The 7,866-nt window shown below is 37.7% G+C and overlaps 1 long non-coding RNA gene across 2 annotated transcripts; it reads right to left on the bottom strand.

Moving 5' to 3' along the window:
- Positions 1-2,833: 2,833 nt before the first annotated feature.
- LOC131258177 (uncharacterized) lies at positions 2,834-7,148 on the bottom strand. Of its 2 annotated transcripts, none has more exons than XR_009177949.1 (5): positions 6,985-7,138; positions 6,062-6,180; positions 3,950-4,312; positions 3,283-3,851; positions 2,834-3,163 (listed from the first exon to the last, which is right to left on the bottom strand). It is a non-coding gene; the product is annotated as an uncharacterized LOC131258177 (long non-coding RNA). The 2 variants fall into 2 exon arrangements; XR_009177948.1 differs by lacking the exons at positions 2,834-3,163; positions 3,283-3,851; positions 3,950-4,312 and adding exons at positions 4,635-5,123; positions 5,236-5,686; positions 5,847-5,980 and having other exon boundaries at positions 6,056-6,180; positions 6,985-7,148.
- Positions 7,149-7,866: the final 718 nt, after the last annotated feature.

Below are 7,866 nucleotides of genomic sequence, written 5' to 3'. Positions count from 1 at the left end.
GTAAGTGCTGTTAAAAAATTAGAGCATTTTTCTCTTTATTGGAAATGGTCCGGTTGGCCATCTCCGTCCAACCCAGCTTTGGGCCAAGCTTAGACCTATGTGCTTGGCCAATGGACCAAGGTTCAGCTTCACATGCATGGCTAGATCAATTTTTGGGTTGGCTTTGAACTCAAGTTACTTTAGCTTGACTCAGTCCATCTCACCTATCTTTACATGTACATGTGTAAATTTTTATAAATATGTTATTCTAATTCTTTAATAATAATTTATTTTGAACGTGAAATTCATTTTTTTTTAAAAAAAAAAATAATTTTTTATGTATATGTGGTCCATTCATAGATTAAGAAAATTTAAGAGGGCAATGCATTTTACCAATTTTTGGGCCCGATGAGCCTAGTTTCAACCAAAATTTCTGGGTTGCGCTAGAGCCCTGGGTCGTAAGTGTTGGGCTGGACCATACCATTGGCAACCCTACAATAAACAAGGGGTCGATCTTGTTTATAAGGCCTCACAAAGGGTGCTAATTTTTTCCACCACACCTCATTTCATCTCGTATTTACACTTTTTTATTTTTTTTACACACGCAAACACACCCCCACACACTCACTCCCCTTGACCAGGTGTTGAAACTCCTGAGAGTCTACCACACTGGAGCATAAATGATGGTCGGTGGAACATCAGAGCCGCATAAATGATGATCCTTATCATAAAGATCACATGCAAGTCAATCTGGTCCACTGATCAGATAGACCACACATCTACGTTGATTGTGGGTCATTGCCAAGTTTCTTTAAACCGTCCATTATTTTTCATATAGGCTTCCATTCTTGATGAGCGAACCAGCATAACTTTTGTGTAGTCAAGATTCCATACACTTCCTAGGCTATCACGAATGATGGGCTTTGGCAACAATGGTTCAGATCAGCTGATCAGTGTGTGGGTCACCCAACCGGACCTGCTTTTGAGCTAGGTTAGGGCTATGGGAAGCCTAGCGGGTAGGGTCCGGATAGAAAATGAGGTCCAATGAAGTAAACGGATCAGATTCAGTTTAAGGACCGGGCCCACTCATATAGTCTATTAAAGGCTGGGCGAACAACAACCCCACCTAAACTGGGCTGGAGTAATTTCACTACAAGAAAAGGGGGCTTTAGCCTCGGTTCAAAACTGTGGCTAAAAAGGTTAAAAACTGAGGCTAGAGCTTTTAGCCTCAGTTTTGCCTCAGTTATCCAAACCGAGGTTGAAACCCCGGTTGCTAAAGGCTTTAGCCTCTGATTTAGCAACCCAAGCTAAAATGACTTTTATAGCCTCAGTTCTTCAAGTGAGGCTAAAAGAACCTTTTTAGCTTCAGTTTTCTCGAAATGAGGCTAAATCAAAATTTTAGCCTCCATTGTTTCCAACCGAGACTAAATCCAAAATTTTAGCCTCAATTGCCTCCAACCGAAGCTAAATCTATTTTTAACCTTGATTCTCAACAACCGAGGCTAAAGCCTTTAGACACGGGAATTTCAGCCTTGGTTCTCAACAACAGAGGCTAAAGCCAAGCCTCGGTTACAAATTGAGGCTAAAAATGTTTGATTTTTTTAAATATTTATTTAAACTACTAATCCATTCATTCAATCCACTCATGGAACAATCAATCATGAAAGTCACAATACCAACAAAACGGTTAACAACAGTCTATTTAAAGTTTTCAAAACAAACTCAATCAAACTATTACACAATCTTAGGTTCTATAAATAATACAAAGTCACAACGCAAGATTTGGGTATGACTTTTGCTTGGCTGATGCGCAACTACAGCTTTCGGTTGTCTGAAAGCATCTGCAAAGAAGAACTCGCCATTAGCAATAATTTATAGTGGAGTCCATCATATCGACAGTTTAAATTGCTCCACTGGCTCCTTATTTTACTTTTAACAGCTTTAGAGGTTTCTTTCTCAGCATTTAAATGTCAAAAAAACAAAGTTACCATATGAAGTCTAAAATAGACTTATTTGAAACATGTACAAGCATATGGATATCCAAGCAAAAACATATGAGAGTAAAAGAAATGAAAGAAACCTTCATTGCTACTTTGCAATAAGACAGAAACATCAATATCATTGTGATATCTATCAAAAATGGTACAGATCTTCAATGGGGGAAAATGTTATTCAATCCAATAGTCAGTTTGTGGATGATAGCAGAATATATCAACCTCTATGCATGCACACAAACATTGTACATGTGGCACAAGCATGCATCGATTGAATGCTAGAAAGAGTGCTAGTATCAATAGACAAAAATCTCACCAAGAATAAACAAATATACTAAAGAGGTATAAAATAGCAAGTTGGTTCAGGTCAGGTACTTAATAGGGTAGACATTTTGTGTGTGCGACTGTCCATGTGTCAAATGAACAAAACTCCCCGTGTTGTCTTCCCTATTACAACCTGAGAAAGTGACTGAACCTAAAAACAAAAACAGAAATAACTTTGCTTTTAACCTTTTGGAACATCAGGTCAATGGAATCTTGGCAATGGTTAAGTGAGATGTGTGCAGGACCTTCTTGAACACATCTCACTCAAGTTTATTCAATGCACACACCATGGTTCTTCGCAAACTGTTTGATTAGGGACCTAATAGCTGACACTTCAAATGTGCTAGGAAAGTAAAATTTTTTTTTCAGTCCATGTATGGTGGAGCATACCAGTTCAATTGTGCTTGTAACCATCCAAATCTCAGAGGACATGTAATTTTATGGATACTTACAGTAGGAGAAATTTTTTAAAAATAATTAAAAAAAAAAAAAAAAAACTATAACAACAGTAGATGATTAGAACTCACTATGGAAGGGATTCCTAGATGGGTGAGAACATAAGCATATCCTTGCATGACTTTATCCGAAGGGAATGACCATAATTGTTGTGTGGATCCTGTATCATGATTGTTGATGAATGTGACACTCTTTTTTGGCCACAATCCAATCATTCCGGGCGGCCTCCCATCCATGTCCTTCATCCGCCACAATTCCCCTTGCACTGCAGCTTGGAGAACCCCTTTAGTTGTAAAATCAAAGGCTGTCGCAATCCACCAGCTGTTTGAACCCAATCCATCGGCTCCTTTAACAATTTCAATAGTAAACCAAGCGATTGTGGGTACTCTTTGTATGGAGCAATCACATAACTGCCAAACGAAAGAAATCAATCCGACATTAATCAAAACTATTATCCCTATGAGTTATAGAAACTTATTTAAAGGGAAACTCAAAATGCATCCCCAGTTCAGTTAATATAAATGCTCACGGATCAAGAAGCAGAACAGCAGAGAGTTAACCTGGGCTCAGCTTTTGTAGACACAATCATGGGGAGTTCTCATTAAAAGAAATTAGAGAGAACCAGTTTGGACCAATACTTGCAAGGAAAAATAAAATTCACAAAGGTAGAAGCCCCTTGGAGATCATTTTTTGGGAATTGAAAATCTTTTCTTTTGTTCCTCTTATCGAAAGCATATCATTTTATTTATTTAATGTCAATCAAATGGAACTTAAGAAAAATTTGGAATTGTATTGGTGACTGAAAGAAGAAAGAAGATGTGTCCTGAGAACTGGTCATCGAGACTCTTAGAAAGCATGCCATATGGGGCAAGCTATTACCAATCATAGCTAAGACTGGTCAATGACCATGCAATGTCAGGTGATGTAATATTAAATTGAGAACAGCAAATTAGAGGACATAGCATACCCAGTGCTCTGTACAACTTGACCAAGAGTTGAGACAGCCACTTCACACTTTATAACAGCAGCTCCATCCAAGAGGGCTTCAACAATTACTGGCATTAGTTCACCAAGATATTGCTTCATTCCAAAACCTCCCTATAACAAGGACCACAACAAACGAATTAAGATCACACCATAGTTAATAGAGAAAAAACATTCATGTGGAAACATGACTGGTGAGTGATTATCCTCACATCATGTGGTCCCCAAAGTGTAATGCAGCAAGCAAGTATGCTAGCCTCTATGAAAGGAGGTAGAGAGAGATGGTGGTGGAATCTCAGGTGAGTTGTAGAAAGAGATGAATGTGGATCTGTAACGGTTGCGCACCATGCTTTGGATGAAAAATCCAGAGATGGTCATGGTTCTTTTGCAATGTTGGCGTATGAAATATGGCATGTGAGCGATGCTTTGCCAGGACTTGCTTACGCATCCGCAACTAAATAAAAATATGAATGGGACCCGTGTCAGAATATCAAAGATTAGATCAGATGGTACAGATTTCGCCATTTTTTCTGGTTCATGTTGAACTGCATCCTCTCCCTTAGTAATATCCAGACCTGTCAAAAAGAGAAAGAAAATAGAGCATGAGATTGGATGATCACTGTTTTGGTATCTCTGTTTTGTTGCTGCCTTTGTTTCCTTTTTGTTTCTTAATAAAATCATTGTCAAAAATAAAAAAAATAAAAAAAATTCATAGTTCGCAGCACAGTTAGTTGGTGTAGGCTTATTTAGTTCGTTTTCTAATTTCCCCAATTTGTAGTTTGAGTTCACCTAATTCAGTAGATTAGAAAATAGTTCAATCTGCTGTTCACATATAGTCCAAGCGTAACAAACATGCACATTAACCGGAATTAATTTCTGAATGTTAGGTGACTTTTATGTTTATATAATTTCTGAATTAATGACTAGTAATGAAACTAACATTTTTTCCTTAAGTATAAAAAACTTTCATGTTGTAGCAAAAGTTACTTGGGATTCAATTTCTCATTCCAAATCTGTCTCATATTGCATGCATTGGCAAAAAAGAAATTTATGATCCTTCCAAATTCTATGTTCTTGTGCAACCACTTGGTACCACCTACATGAACCATTGCATTGAATATCAAAATGATCAAGCTTTATAACTAGAAAAACTCGACTCAAAAGTGTGGCCGGTCAATTAAAGATCAAGCTTTTTGACTCTTGAATAACAAAACATGGTAATATTTATGACTTAAAAGTTATAAATATGGTAAATCTAGGCAATTTGTTTTTTGAGTTTTGTTGAGTCGAATCGACTTGACCAAGTTACCTGTCTAGACAGAGTCACATCTTTTTTTCTTTTTTCTTTTTTTACTTTCCTGAGTCTTGATGAACTGATCGAATCGACTAGAGATTTTTCAAGTTTCCAAATAGAGGTGCAAAAAGACAATGATTAGTCAACCAAAGTTTTTTTTTTTTTAAAAAATGGCTGCTAAAATCAGAGCAAAAAGGAGATCACCTGTAGTTGGATAGGGCATGCAATCTATCTCATCCTTGACAGCAATTGGCCTTTTTACAGGAACTGAATGGTGAATCATGAGTAATCCAGAAGTGAGAATACCCAACTCCATGGAAATTATATTAAGGAATTAAAAGTAGAGTGGTCTATTTCACAGGTTGAAGCCAAAAGACATTTACAAGCCTAGGAACCATGCTGATCACAAATAACCAATATGGGGACAGGGAAACGATCTGTTATGATAATTTGAGCATCATCATGAGGAGCTTGCAATAGTTGAGCAAAGGCTTGTAAAATAATCAATATAAGAGATTTTTTTAAAGGGTAGTAAAAGTCCTCTTTCTCCTGATAATCATTGAAAGCTTACATTGCAATCTACAGAGTATCAAGATTTATTATGCACCCTAACTCAACAGGGATCCACCCTTTGAAATTGTTCGATGAGAAGTTTCTGCAGTTTAAAAGAAAATATAGATTGGTAAAAATATAAATATACTAATGAAAGCATGTGCACTTAATAACTGCAAGCCTCTGTGCAAAGACGTCATTGTAAATTAGAATATGTTCACAAATGACTGGCCCATCTCTAATATCTTTTCGTTAAGACTTACAGATATGTTACTCTCCAGCTTCAGGAATTCAGATGGAATGGAACCATTCGATCTTTGACATGCCCAATTCAAACAACTCCAGCTGTCCAAGCTCGGCCGGAATGCTACCAACCAGTTCATTGTTGTTCAATTGCCTGTAGAAGGAAACTATCAGAAATAATTTACACACAAATATCCTCGAAATGGAAATTTTATTTTAAAGTAAGAACCCTCACAGATAGCTTAGCTTGGACATGTTCCCCAATTCAGGTGGAATTGGCCCAGTGAGCTTGAACTGTGTAGGTACCTGGGAAGAATAAACAGGAAACACCATGACCAATGATGAAGAAAATCCCTGTTGCATGAATACTGAAGCTATGAAATAAATATCAAGAAATCTAACAATTATTGCTGACATTTTTCTGAAAACATAGAAAATAGAAAAAATAATAATAAATAAATAAATAAATAAAAAAGGGTTTTAGATCGCATGACCAAAAACCAAAAAACCACATTTTCCTTACTGGTATGGAAAGAAAATGCAGTAAAATGAAATGAAACTAAATCTCAGAAAAGAACATCAAAGCATCTGATTTATTAGACAAATGCTTGTTGAATTTCCACTTCTCCGAAAATTCACCAGATGCAGCATTGCTTAAAAAAAAGGCCAAAACCCTAATTTCCAAACAAATCACATCAGAGTCGAAGAGCGATCTCCGAAAGGGGCCAATCTCAGAAACTCCAAAGCAAATTCCTACAAATCAAACCACAACTCATACACAATACGCAAAAAATAAAACCTTTGGGATTTCTCCCACATCTACCGCATCCAAAACCTAACTCTCCCCAACAAAATCAAAAGCAATTTCTAGAAACTCAGCAATTCCGGCAAAAACACACAAAATGCAGGAAAAAAAAAAGAGGCACAAGATTGAATTTTTTGAATCTTTTTCCACCAAACGCATCAAAACCCAACCATTCCTACCAAAAAAAAAAAATCCTAGCGATTCCCACCACAATTTCGGGAGGAACCGACACTCCAAGAGCCACGAAACCCTAGCGATTCCCTTCTTCAATCAGCGACGAATGGTCGAAGAAATGGAAAGAAATGCCAGATTGCACGGTGAATAACCCAGATCGAAGGGAGATTCGTATGTACCTGGCGATGTCGAGATCGATTGAAGATCAGATCTTCGATTTTTACATTTTTTTCATCTTCCTACCCTTTTCTTGCTACGATCTCTCCCTCCCTCTCTCTCTCCTCTTTCTTTTGTTCTTTTCATTTTTGTGGTTTCGTTCAGGTAAAAACCTACCGATGGCGAGTCTCTCGTACTTTTAGCCTCGGCTCTAGGCAATTGAGGGTAAAAAGTAGGGCGTGGATTAGGTACTACCCCCTCTTGTTCCGAGCTCGGTACAGGCGGAGGCCCCACGGGCCACTAAGGGGACGTATTACTTTTATCCACACCGTCCATCCATTTTTCTATATCATTTTAAAATACTAGATAAAAAATAAGGCAGATGAAAGGCTTAAGTGCACCACACCATAAGAAGAAGCGGTGCTAAGGACGCCACCATTGAAACCTTCTTAGGGCTCACCGTGCCATTTATTTTCCATCCAACCTGTTGATACGGTTATATATACCTGGATGAAGTGAAAAAATAAATATCATACTGTTCTATAACTTATGTGGCCCTGAGAATTTTTTAATGGTAGGAATTTAATCCTCACTGTGTGGTCCATTTAAGACTTGAATCTGTCTTATTTTTTGTCCAGTATTCTAAAATGATATGACAAAAATGGATGAACGGTGTGGGTAGAAGTCATACATCACGATGGCCGCTCGGTGGCCTGTGGGGCCATTGCATGTCTCAATAAGTACACTTTTGGCATCAATCCTATGCAAATGAGGTGAAATAGTAGACTTTTGGCCTCGGTTCCTATGCAACTGAGGCTAAAAGGTAGACTTTTCACCTCGGTTCCTATGCAACCGAGGCTAAAAGGTAGACTTTTGGCCTCAGTTCCCATGCAACTGAGGCTAAA

Source organism: Magnolia sinica, chromosome 10 (genome assembly GCF_029962835.1).
Source record: "Magnolia sinica isolate HGM2019 chromosome 10, MsV1, whole genome shotgun sequence".
Classification (NCBI taxonomy): domain Eukaryota; kingdom Viridiplantae; phylum Streptophyta; class Magnoliopsida; order Magnoliales; family Magnoliaceae; genus Magnolia; species Magnolia sinica.
Note: the sequence above shows the minus strand (reverse complement) of the source record. Positions and strands in the feature narration are given on the sequence as shown.